The sequence below is a fragment of the Prosopis cineraria genome, unplaced genomic scaffold (genome assembly GCF_029017545.1).
Source record: "Prosopis cineraria cultivar Desert tree isolate PC_DT_omini unplaced genomic scaffold, ASM2901754v1 PC10, whole genome shotgun sequence".
Classification (NCBI taxonomy): Eukaryota; Viridiplantae; Streptophyta; class Magnoliopsida; order Fabales; family Fabaceae; genus Prosopis; species Prosopis cineraria.
In genome coordinates, this window is record NW_026555341.1 from 17,906,204 (window position 1) to 17,920,936 (window position 14,733).

Genomic DNA, 14,733 nt, shown 5'->3' on the forward strand with positions numbered 1-14,733 from the left:
AGTTAGACTTATGTCATAGTCTTTATATATGTCAGCTTTGATTTCATTAGGTCTTTTTTCCATATTAGACCTTACTATGTCATCAATTAAAGACGGTATCAATGTGCACCCTATATTGTGAGAAACTTCAAGGTCTTTTTAGGTAGAATGTAAGTTCTCATTCTTGAAAGTTGTTACATGAAGAAAGGGCATTAACTTCCTCAATGAATATGTTGTTATCTTCCATTGACATCTTTTTGCCATACATTCTGCAATTATTTTATTTGTCTTGTTCTTCACAAATTTATATTCAAACCTCTGTGCAATACGATACTTGTAAATTGCTTGTCTATAATCATCAGCACTAGAAAAAATCCACCTAAATCCTACTAGCAAATTCTTCTATTTTGTTGCATTTAGCTCAAGCATTAGTGTTAGGATACTTTATATTACACATGGTAAAACTACAAGATCCTATGCAGCATGTGAATTCTTAGTTGAACATCTTGCTTTGCATTTCCATTTAAATCATGTTTATTACTGTCAGTTATATTCATATTAGCATAATAATTAAATTTAAGTAACTATTAAAAAAAACTTACCCATCAACTGGATCTTTTGTTTCCTCTGTACTTTACTGTATCTTTCTTATGATGTACGCATGAGCAAAATTATTATTCAACTTCATTAATTAATTTATCCCTCTATCATCTTTAAGGTCTAAAAATACATTACAATCAAACTTTACTATGTGCTTCAACTCTATTCCATTTAAATCACAATTCAAACATGATGAAATTAATCTAACCAGTCCTTCAAGAGACATTCCTTCTCTAATCATTCTTCCATTACAACTCCCCCTATCATAATGCGTTATCCTAAGCATATCTTTTACAATATCTCTACCAAAATGAAAATAACAAAAAATTTCCTTTAAACAACTACTTTCCATCCAATAACATCAACCTACAACAAGAAAAATAAAATTTCATAATATATGACTCAAAAATAGGTTACTTTTGGCATCAGTGATTTTTGCATCAATGAGACAATGGCAAACGTTCCATCTTAAAATGTGAACACTCAATAATAAATTCTTACATTTTTAGTTACAAAATGTTGAATCTTTATGACAAGTCTTTAGAAATGTGAAATAAAAAAAAAAACCTTTCATGTTCAGTTGTAAAACACTATTCTATCTTTTTGTTCATGAGTGTCATCTTGTAAGAGAATTAGAGCTTGTTTGAGTCAATCTTTTTGTTCAAACTGTAGGGATTTGCAAAAAAAAAAAAAAAGAAGAAAACATATTTGAACGCACCAACTAAATAAACTCATATATGCAAAGAATAAGAGCTTACTTGAACCAATAATTATGGCAAGTCCACGTCTTCCATGCGCAACTCTATTTTTGGTTAGGCATTCTTCAATGTGTCTCTCCTCCACTTACATGCAGGTCTCATTAATGGCGGGAAGGAGTTTGCTAGAGAGGGAAATCTTGGAGTTGATGTGATGAGTATTAATGCTATATTTAATCATAGGGGTATTTTAGTCATTTCTACTATAACTTAGATTTGTGAAAAAAGGCATGGGACTTGATTAGCCTTTTAAAATTACTTGAAATTTGACTAGATTTAATTAGTCTCTGTGGGACTTAATTGTCATTTTCCCTACAAACAATGCATTAAGTAGGCAAGTACTTTCTCTTGCACATTTAATTCTTCACATGTCTTATGAACTTAAGTTATTATTGAAAACTTATTTGATGATTTGGCCAAGTTTGAAAAAAGATAAAAAATTAAAAATAAAAGAAAATTTTTTATCCATTAAGTTTTTTAAAAAAAATTATTTGTGAAAATGGGGTTTTCTTTGTGATTACAAATTAAGGAAAATATTTTTGAATATGAGTTACTAACTAGAAAGGATTTTGAAATTGATGTTTTTGTTTCTAGTCGAAAATTTAAAATCAAATTGTTTTATATTTTCTTTCTTGATGCTTTTAATGACTATTTTAGCATTAAGAGTACAACAAAAAAGAAAAAATGATAATACTTCTTTTAAATTATGTAAATGACAATTTGGTCCCTTAAAATGCCATAATTTCACTAAAGTCCCTAGGTACCTCTTTGTCAATAAATTTTAAATTGAAAAGATCATTTTACCCCTAACAAATTGTGATTTCTTATTCAATTCTTACAATTCTTTGAATAAAAGTTGTGATTTTTAAGCAAAAGTTGTGAATAGGGTTCGTTATTTTGAGAACTTGTTTTTTAATAATAAAAATTACACTTAATAAATTATAATTTCTTGTTCTATTCTTGCTATTCTCAGAACAAAAAAGTTGTTATTCATTAAGTGAAAGTTGTGATTGAGACTTGTTTTTTAATAACAGAAATTACACTTGACAAGTTGTGATTGTTTGTTCAACTCTTTATGATTTACAAAATAAAAGTTATGATTCCTTAAATAAAAGTTGTGATTAAGACTTATTATTTTTAGTAAGGGCAAAATGATCTTTTTCACTTTAAAATTTATTAACACATAAGTCCTTAGGGACTTCATTGGAATTATGGCATTTTGAGGGACCATCTTGTCACTTATATAATTTGGAGAGATTTTATTATCATTTTAAAAAAAAAATTGCCAAAGAATTTTGATCTATATATGAAATAAAATTTGATAAGTGAGCTTGAAATTTTTTGTCTACGAAAAATTTTTTAAAAGGCATGGGATTTATAATCTTTTGACTAGTTTAATGAAAATGAGAAGATTGAAGTAAGATAAATTAATTAATATTGATGGTTGGATGCAAAAAAAAAATTATGATATCAAGATTTATTAAGGATAAAAATCTTTCTACGTACATTTTTAAGTTATAGTAATTTTTGTTCTAATTTGAGAGGTTTGTAGTGGAAGTTCAAAGGTTAAGAACACACTGAGGATGTTTTAATTCTAAGAATATATATCTTTTGGAAATACTGTTACTAATTTTTATAATGATCTGAATTAGTTAAGTTCTAGAGGCATACTTTTCATAAAATGTTCTTGGAAAAATATAATTTTGGGTTCTTATACTTTACTCCAGTTTTACTATAGTCCCTACATTTTATTTTCGGTGTTTTAGATTTCTACACTTTTATTTTTTGGTGTTCTAAGTCCCTCCATAAATAGTATTATAGAAGCCTAGAATATTGAAAAACAAAAGTGTAGGCATCTAGAATATTGAAAAAAAGCATCAGGACCTATAGCAAAACTCAAGTAAAGTGTAGGGACTCAAAGTTATATTTTCTCAAAGTTCTTATAATCTTGACTAAAGAATGAGAATATAAGCCTAAGAATAACCTGTGAATTTCAAAAAGAAGTAGTTATAGATTTGTTATGAAAATAATTTAAGGTGCAACAAACTAGTCTTTATGCCAATGTGGTGATGATTGAATTTCATATAAAGGTTATAAATTATAAGATTTAAAGAGGGGAGTTTGCTTTTCAATGGTGAGAGCATGTGTTTGGAAAAAAACAAAAAGATTTGTTGGGCAAAAGTATGTCATAAGAAAACAATCATTATAAGCTGGAAGAAGGCATAATTATATAGACTAAGATGTGTTATAGAAGAATAGAGCCAGTAAAGTTATTACATAGGGCATAAGTGAAATTCTAAGCAAACTATGAGGATGGTATAAACCTAGATATGTAATAAGACATCATTCCAACTGTGATTAATCAGAATAGCATAGCGAAAATGTTACAACTTGCAAGTAAACTATGAGAGTTGTGGGTTGAAAAAAAAACATGAAAGTGAAGTAAGGAAAAAAAGAGAATTTGAATGGTACACTCTTAAAATGTTACCATATGAATGTTACTATGAACTTATCGATTCTCTTATAAGAAGTTATATGGTGATTTGAATCTTAATTGTTATGAAGAGTGTTTTTGGAAATATTTTGAGAAAGGTATGAAACTTTAGGCACCAAAAAAATTATTGACTTTTTATAAATATAGAATTCCTATACCCATTATGTCGTATAGACATTAGAAACAAATTAACAACAAAGCAACTGGTTAAAAATAGGATAGGAGATTTATAGAGTTGAGGTTTCCCATAGGATAGTGACATGGGGTAGGTTTGAATATTGTAATTGGCTAATAGTTCTCATGATTTAGAGGACTTGAAAAGGAGATTTATTCAAACAAGGAAATGTTGACCATGATGTTTCTCAAGATGTTGAGGGATTTGGAATTGGGATAACTTAGAAATTGAGATCGTTAATCTCTAGAACAAATAAAAAAAGTGCTGAGTAATAAGTACAACATATGATATAACATGACTATAACAACTAGATAAAGAGTTGAGGAATTTCTAGATTTAGGGGAAATGCATATACTTGGAGGATAAAATTTGGTAATATGATATATTGAGTGCTAAATTTTGGAGACAAAATTTCATAAAGAAGGGGAAAATTACAACATTCTAAATTTTAATCATTAAGTAAGATTAATTATTGGTAACTTGAAGGCATAGAAAGAGAACTTTTTTAGGCATAGAAAATTATTTATGATTTATTGAGAATTAGAAAATAAGTAAAACAATTTTAAAAAGATAATTTTTCTAATATAAAATAAAGTATAACAATTTAATTCCAATTATAGTATAAATAATATAAATGTATAGATAAGGGAGAGAAAATGAGTGGAATGAATAATCATATATATATATATATATATATAATAATCTTATTTATCATATAAAATCTATTATTTATATTGAAATAAAAACAAGAAGAATTGGGTGTGAGTTCAAGGCCCACTCCCCGATCTAAATTAAATAAACCTACCTGTAACACACGCACATGCATTCACAATAACAACAACAACAAGCCTTTATCCTATTAGGTGAGATCGGCTATATGGATTGCAAGATGCCATTGTGCTCTATCATTTACCAAACTTTTAGAAATATTATTAATTAAGAGATCATGTCTAACAACTTCTAAGAGTATTCTCTTTGGCTTTTCTCTATCCCTCTTAATAAGGCTTAAAGTTATATGTTCCATTCTTCTCACTAGTGCCTCCCGCGGTCTTCTTTGTACATACCCAAACCATCCCAATGATTTCCTACCATTTTTTCTCAATAGGTACTACCTCCACTTTTTCACGTATATGCTCATTTTGAATTTTATCTTTACGTGTATGTCCGCACATCCATCGTAACATCCTCATATTTGCTACTCTAACTTTATGCTCTTACTGTCCCGTTAGAGCCCAGCATTTACTATTATATAACATAGGCAATCTGACAGCAATATGATAAAACTTTCCTTTAAGTTTATTGGGCACCTTACGATCACAAATAACTTCTTTAGCTTTTCTCCAATTAAACCACCTAGCTTGAATCCTATGTAAAATATCCCCACTAATTTTGCCATCATTGCCATCATTTTGAATAATGGCTCTCAAATATCTAAACCTTTCCACTTGATGTATAATTGGATCTTTCAATTTCATTTCCAAATTACTATTGACTAGTCTCTTATCAAATTTACAATATAAATATTATGTCTTACTTCTACTCAGACGAAAACCTTTCGACTCCAATGCCCTCCTCCATAACTCAAGTTTACAATTAATTTCTTCTCTTGTCTCTACTATAAGAACTATATCATATGTGAAAAGCATACATTTGAGAATTTTTCCTTGAATATGTTTTTTCAAAACATTTAGGACCAAATTAAACAAATAAGGACTCAAAGATGATCCCTGATATAGTCCAATCTTCATAGGAAAGTCCTTTGTTTGACCACTAGACATTCTTATATTAGTTTTTACCCCCTCATGCATATCTTGTATAACTTTAATATAAGCAAGCTATACTCCCTTCTTTTCTAAGGCTTTCAAAGCACTTCTCTTGATATACGGTCATAAGCTTTTTTTCAAATTAATAAAAACTATGTGTAAATCTTTATCTTTACAATGATACGTTTTCATTAATGTCCTTAGTAGATAAATCACCTCTGTAGTCGATCTACCTAGCAAAAAACCAAACTAATTCTCAAAAATACTTGTCTCCAATCTCAACCTATGCTCAATTACTTTCTCCCACAATTTCATTATGTGGCTCATGAGTTTAATCCCTCCATAATTAGTACAATTATGAATATTCTCTTTATTTTTATAAATAGGAATTAATGTACTTCTCCAGTCATCAAGCATTTTTTTGGATCGTAAAATCACATTAAATAACTTAGTTAACCATCTCACCCATTTTTCACCTAAACATTTTCACACTTTAATAAATATACAATCAGGTCCATTGGCTATACCATTTACCATTTTCTTAAGAGCTTCATTTACCTCCTTATCATGTATTATTTGATAGAATAACAAATTTTATTCTCCTTTACGAGTTACTAAATCCTCCAAGTTACTAGATGAACCCTCTCCATCATTGAAAATTTTGAAAAAGTAAGTCTATCATCTATTTTTAATTTCATCATCTGTAACTAAAATTCTTCCCTTTTCATCCTTTATACACCTCACCTGTTCTATCTCTTGATTTTCTTTCCCTACTCTTAGCAATTTTATGAATGTTTCGTTCTCCCTCCTTTGTCTCAAGGCTCTTATAAAATTCTTCAAAAGCTTTAGAACGAGCTTCACTCACAGCTCTCTTAGTTTCTTTCTTAGCCATACGGTACCTTTCCTAATTTTTCTCATTGTTGCAGAAATGAATGACTTTAAAACAGTTCTTCTTAGCCATACACACATGCATTCACATGTTCTAAAATTTTATTTGACAGCATACAGAGCTAGCTATCTAGTGAGAGTAAGCATGAGTCGGGTGAAAATTGTAGAGTTTATATTCTACTCAAAAATTTCAAAGGTTAGTTAAAGGTTTTCAAGACTAGATAAATGTTCCAAATTTTTCATTCTATCTTTCTATCATCTTAGATTTTAGATTCTTGAGAATGAAAAATATAGAAAATAACCTATTTCAAATTTTTTGGATCTTTTGTTGATAGAAAATTTCTCTAATAATATATTTATATCTTTTTAAGGTTTTAAGATGAGTAATCTTTAAATATGAACTTTTTATTGGATTTGAGGACTCTTAGAGTATGATGTGAGACTTTAAAGTAAGAATTTGATATAAGTATATGATGAAAAATAATACTTCAGATTTAAAAAAAAATTATTAGAGTTATAAATATTGATCATGAAACTATTTTATATAAAGGCTTGAGATAATTGGGAGAATTTTAAGTTAAGATTTAGTATAAATTAGCCCTTTGAGATATATGTATATGTGACTTATACTTTTATTGGCTTTGTGGATTAACTTTATTGTGTTATTGTGATCTCGAGGAGACAACATATTGTTTTTACTTAGCTCTTAAGGGGGGAAAAGGTAACCACTTTTTGATGTTATATTGCATGTTTTATGGTTAATTATGTGCATTTTGAATTATGAAATATATGTGTTAAGAACCCATGTGTTAGATTAAATTCTATTTTATTGAGAAAATGTGTTGCCAAATAGGATATTAATTGTTTATGAAAAAAATATTTTGTTAAAAAGTATTTTGCAAAATATGATTTTTAATGTGTTATGCATTCATATGTATTGAAACTGTTCTTAATTGCATGACATATTGTTGTATGCTTAGGAGTAGTATGTTGGATAAATCTTATCATATGAAATGCCCTCATTAGGCTCAATAGCTAGGTGGCACGTGTGGCTTGGACTAGTCCACTTTTGGTTGAATGAACTAGAGTACCGAACATGGTGTATGGAGGAGACAATGAGTTGTCATGCCATATCTGTATATTTGCAAATTAAATATCAAGCCATTTTAAAAATTTGTTTTGTTCACACTTAGCAATCTATATATTTGATTGTTTTACATGCTTTATTTCATCCTAGAATTGATTATTGGGACCATTACCACTCATTTTGCATGGTCATCATTTTTACAAGAAAGGGTCTAGCTGGAGAAGTATCGAAGAGTAATTGGTTTATATTGATACTCTTGGCCTATGTGGTCTCTCTTTTGGTTGAAATAATCTCACTACTAGAAAAATGAATTTTAGCGAGGATGAATCCCTCTCCAAATGTCATTTTTCGTAGCTAAATTGTATTTTAGCTGGGAATTTTATCCCTCGCTAAATTCGTAGCTAAAAACAGGCTTGTTAAATTTAGCGAGGAATCGTATTTCCCTCACTAATTAGTGAGGAATTTAGTGAGAGATTCAATAAACAACAACAACAAGCCTTTATCCCACTAGGTGGGGTCGGCTACATGGATTGTAAGACGCCATTGTGCTCTATCATTTATCAAGCTTTTAGAAATATTATTAATTAAGAGATCGCGTTCAATAACTTTCAAGAGTGTTCTCTTAGGCCTTCCTCTACCTCTCTTAATCGGACTCAAAGTTATATATTCCACTCTTCTCACTGGTGCCTCCCTTGGTCTTCTTTGTACATACCCAAACCATCTCAACCGATTTTCTACCATTTTTTCCTCAATAGGTGCCACCCTCACTTTTTCGCGTGTGTGCTCATTTCGAATTTTATCTTTACGTGTATGTCCGCACATCCATCGTAACATTCTCATCTCTACTACTCCAACTTTATGCTCTTGCTATCCCGTTAGAGCCCAACATTCACTACTATATAACATTGCCGGTCTGATAGCAGTGTGATAAAACTTTCCTTTAAGTTTATTAGGCACCTTACGGTTGCAAATAACTCCTTTAGCTTTTCTCCAATTAAACCACCCAGCTTGAATTCTATGTGAAATATCTCCACTGATTTCGCCATTATTTTGAATAATGGCTCTCAAATATCTAAACTTTTCCACTTGAGGTATAATTTGATCTCTCAATTTCACTTCCAAATTATTGTCGAATAGTCCTTTACCAAATTTACAATATAAATATTCCGTCTTACTTCTACTCAGATAAAAACCTTTCGACTCCAATGTCCTCCTCCATAACTCAAGTTTGCAATTAACCTCTTCTCTTGTCTCTGCTATAAGAACTATATCATCCGCGAAGAGCATACATTTCAGAATTTCCCCTTGAATATATTCCGTTAAAACATTTAAGATCAAGTTGAACAAATAAGGACTCAGAGATGATCCTTGATGTAGTTCAATCTTTATAGGAAAATTCTTTGTTTGACTACTAGGCGTTCTTATACTAGTTTTTACCCCCTCATACATATCTTGTATGGCTTTAATATAAGCAATCCGTACTCCCTTTTTTTTCTAACGCTTTCCAAAGCACTTCTCTTGGTATACAGTCATAAGTTTTTCCAAATCAATAAAAACCATGTGTAGATCTTTATCTTTACAACGATACTTTTCCATTAATTCCCTTAATAGATAAATCGCCTCTGTAGTTGGTCTACTTGGCATAAAACCAAACTGATTCTCAGAAATACTTGTCTCCAATCTCAACCTGTGCTCAATTACTTTCTCCCACAATTTCATTGTGTGGCTTATGAGTTTAATCCCTCTATAGTTAGTACAATTTTGAATATCTCCTTTATTTTTATAAATAGGAATTAATGTACTTCTCCTCCACTCATCAGGCATTTTCTTGGACCGTAAAATCACATTAAATAACTTAGTTAACCATCTCACCCCTTCTTCACCTAAACATTTCCATGCTTCAATAGATATACAATCAGGTCCGTTGGCTCTACCATTTGCCATTTTCTTAAGAGCTTCCTTTACCTCCTTATCACGTATTATTCGATAGAATGATAAATTTTGTTCACCTTCACCAGTTACTAAATCCTCCAAGTTACTAGATGAACCCTCTCCATCATTGAAAAGTTTAGAAAAGTAAGTCTCCCATCTATTTTTAATTTCATCGTCTGTAACTAAAGTTCTTTCCTCTTCATCCTTAATACACCTTACCTGTTCTAGATCTCTTAATTTTCTTTCCCTACTCTTGGCAATCTTATAAATATTTCGCTCTCCTTCCTTCGTCTCAAGGCTCTTATAAAATTCTTCAAAAGCTTTAGAACGAGCTTCATCCACAGCTCTCTTAGTTTCCTTCTTAGCCATACGGTACCTCTCCCAATTTTTCTCATTATTACACAAATGTATGGCTTTAAAACAATTCTTCTTATACTTGATTTTGCCTTGTACACAATTATTCCACCACCAAGACTCCTTATCTCTCGGACCAGAATCCTTTTGATTCTTTCAAAACTACTTTTGCAACCTCCCGTATCTTTTTAAGCCATATCCTCCCATATGATGTTAGCACTTCCCTGAGATTCCCAAATTCCTTTATCCAAAAGATTTCGCTTGAAAATATCTTGCTTCTCACCTTTTAATTGCCACCACCTAATCCTTAGTGCTACTACTTATCGATGTTTTTGAATTTTACTCATAATACACACATCAAGGACTAGGACCCTATGTTGTGTCGTTACAGCATCTCCAGGGATCACCTTGCAATTTTTACAAAGTCTTCTATCTGTGTTCCTAACCAAAAGAAAATCAATCTGTGACTTTGAGGCTCCACTTTTGTAAGTGATGAGATGCTCATCTCTCTTCTTGAAACAAGTGTTGGCAATCTTAAAATCATACGCCAATGAGAAATCAAGAAGAGTTTGTCCTTCATTGTTTAGCTCTACAAAACCAAAACCACCATACACCCTCTCATACTGACCAGCTTCCCTCCCGACATGCCCATTAAAGTCTCCTCCAATAAAAATCTTTTCACTCTGTGGTATGTGTCGAATCAACCCCTCCAGATCCTCCTAAAATAATTCCTTAAGACTGGCTTCTGTCCCGACTTGCGGCACATAAGCGCTAACAATATTAACAGTCTCACGTCCAATTATCACTTTTAAGGAAATAATTCTGTCTCCAATTCTGCTAACTTCTATAACGTTCTTCTTCCACTCCTTATCTATAATGATGTCTACTCTATTGCGTGCACTTACTTTTCCTGTATACCAAAGTTTGAAACCTTGAATATCCTTAGCTTCTTCTCCATGCCATTTTGTTTCTTGTAGGCAAAGGATATTGATTTTCCTTTGAATCATAACCCCCACAACCTCTACAGATTTACAATTCAATGTCCCAACATTCCAAGTACTAAATCTAATTTTTCTCTCATGGACTAACTTCTTTAGCTGCGTGCGTCCAGAATGATGTGGTAGCCCTTGCTCATTTAACACTACATCCGGGCGCTGATGCAGCGGCTCTAACTCACTTATCACTGTACTCGAGCCATGCAGTGCGTTACTTACGGGGCAATGACCTAGCATTAACATTATAACGTCTATTGTCCATGTTCATGATAGATTCAATAAAGTTTTATATTGGTTGTTGATGGCCTAACACAACCCTCCTCCTTTACCCAGGCTTAGGACCGACTATAAACATAGGTGAAGTTGAATAGTATTAGAGAGGGACTAAATAGATTCAATCCCTCGCTAAAATTAGCTAGAGACTAAATTCCCCACTAATCCCTCTCTAATACTATTCAAAATTTAATAACTTTAGCGAGGAATTAGTTCCTTGCTAATCCCTCGCTAAATATGCTTATATTTAAAATTAACTATGCTACATCACCCGCCATGTGTGATGTCAACTTGTGACATGTCATCAACAACCTCATGCTTTATTAACCACCATGTCACCTACCATCTTGTGCCCTATCACCCACCACATGTGTGACAACTCATGACACGTCATTGTCCACCTTGCGCCATGTTACTTGCTCCTTACCATATCATGTATTCATCATATTTATGCAAAAGCCAAGATTTGAACCCTTGACCTCATACCTTTCAAGCTTTATACTCTCCTTCTTTGCCAGTTGAACTAAAAGGCACTTGCAATCATTATATGAGAAATTAAATATCTATATATATTATTTAACTATATAAATATATCAAATAATATATTATAAAAATACACACATATACATATTAAATTTTATTTTCAATTATTAATATGTTAAAAATATTTATATTTTATTTAAATTATTCTTTATATTATATTTTTAATAAAATATTATTTTATTAATGAAAATCAACTTAAAATAAAGAAAATATTAAATAATTTTATTATGAATATTTTAGTTAAGTTTTGAATTTAATTATTATTTTTAAATGAAAATAATTAAATGTATAATTAAAAGTCATTGTCAAAAGTTTTTTTTTTTGTAGTAATTAGCTAGGGATAAAATTTCTCACTAAATTCCTCACTAATTGTCTTATTTTAGAGAGGGATTGGCAATTTCTCACTATTTTCCTCACTAATTCTCTTATTTTAGAAAGGAATTGACAGTTCGTCACTATTTTTCTCGCTAATTCTCTTATTTTAGAGAGGGATTGAGAGTCTCTCATTATTTTCCTCACTAATTCTCTTATTTTAAAGAGGGATTGATAGTTTCTCGCTAATTTCCTCGCTAATTTTAAATCAAGCTATGAAATCAACATCCCTCGCTAATTTCCTCGCTAATTTGGTATTTTAGAGAGGAATAGACAATCACTCACTAAATTTTCTCGCTAATTTGTATTTTTTTAGTAGTGTCTATAAATGCCAACTTAGGACATTTTGGTTATTATGAGCATTTAGAATTTATGACTTAATTTGTTTTATTTTGCTTTGGTGGCCATGAGACTTCTGTCTGCCTTTCATGGTCTTCAAAGACTATTATTTGATTATTCAAAAGACTCTGTAAGATTTAAGTTTTAGATTGTTTATTTTAAAGTTTGTTGAGAACTATGATCATTCTAAATGTTTTAAATATTTTATATCCTTTTTAAAAGACTTATTTAATGAAGTCTCATTTTGGCACTCTCTATTTAGTTAAGTTATATGTTTAAATACTGTGATAGATCTTTTTGGATTTGTGAAGCTATTTTATTACCATGGCAGATCCTCTTTTACCATTATAGTTGATATTTATGAAATATTTTAGTTATAGAAAAGTTCTTTTTATTATGGTATAGTTTTTAAATAATTAGTCTATCTTCTAATTACCATGATAGATTATTTTCTACTGTAGTAAGCTTTTTTATAGTTATAAAAAATATTACTATGATATTTATGAAATATTTTAGTTATAGAAAAGTTCTTTTTTATTATGGTATATTTTTTAAATAATTATTCTATCTTCTAATTGCCATGATAGATTATTTTCTACTATGGTAAGCTTTTTTATTACTATAGTAGTGTTTAGAAAAAATATCTTTCACTCTTTAATACCATGGTATAGTTTTTGTTAAAAACAATTAGGTTTCTTTGATAATGTTATTATTTAAAATGAAATAAATTCAGTATTTGAGTAAAGGATGTTTTATAGGTCTTTGAAGAAAGCTTCATATTTCAATTTTGAGAAGGTTGACATGTACCAGACTCTTATTCTTGACTGGGATCCTAAGGATGGTCCCGTCACAAAGCTAGCCTTAATAATTCTCACAAGAACTATCATGTGCAAACAAGGCCCAAATTAGAGTATTCTATAAAAGTTGATCTACGTGATTGCTATATTGAAGGGATTTAAGATCAATGTTCCCTACATCATCTTCAATAAGATAAAGGATATTGTGAGGCTAAAGCATCAGAAAGCCCCTCAATATCTATTGTATGGCTCACTTATTTCCAAGATTTTGGAAAATTTCAAGTTCTTGTACTTAAAAGGGAAGGCAAATGCAGTATGTGATATTATGGGTACCAAGACTCTTAAAAAGGTGTAACTTCCTATGATGGTTGAGTATCAAGGTGAAGCCTTAACAATAGCTCCTACCTCAGGCTCTACGAGAAAATAGGAGGAACCTAGCACATCTACTCAGGCTTATCAGCAAGCAAAAACTGATGAGAGGTATTATATTGACACTCAAACTGTAAATTGGCTATACTTCAAATTTAAGCTTAAGAATGATTTGCTTGAGACATTCTTTGAATCGCACACTATGCATTTTGATCAACAACTTCAAAAGCTAAAAGGTGAAACATCTACAAAGTTGGAGTAACATCTTCAAACTTTAAACTTGGAATCTAAGTGTAAATAAGGGGTAAAATGATAAAATCAAGCATTTTCAAGTTAATGGTGTTTTCGGAATACTAACAAGGTTATTGGATAAATGGACAACCTTAAAAGTGGTCTGGGATGGGGTTTGGGTCGACTGAGCTTGAGTGGATGGCTAAAATTAGCATAATGGCTTGTTGTGCCATATACTGCGATGCATGCACCCTACACCGTGGCACACTACCCTTTTATGTGATAAATTAGATGCAAATAGCATTTAATTTTAAAGAAAGAGAAAACAAGAGAGGTAATGAAGGAGAACTCTTGGGCTACTAGGGCTTTACTTTTGAACCATATTAGAGGCAATCTACTTTAATTTAACATTTGGATAAGCTTCCTATTCCTCCTCCCCCTTCCCTATGCAAAATTTTAGTGTATTTGGATATAAATGGGTGTTGATTTCTGCCTCCTTGGATTATAACTGAACTCATTAGCTTAGATGGAGCCTTAAGGATTTAAACTAAGCTTCTAAACCTAATTTTAAGGATTTTATAGTGATTTGGAGTTTAAGTTAGATTTTGGACAAATCCTAAGTGAAAATCTAAAGATTGGGAGCAATGTGGGTAGAAATTTGATGTTATCTAAGTGTTTGGGTGTTAAATAAAACTAATAAAATATGTTAGGAGCATGGAATTTGTTAAAGAGGAGATTTGGGTATTGTGGGTACCCGAATTTAGACAAAAAGAGGGTTTAATTAGAG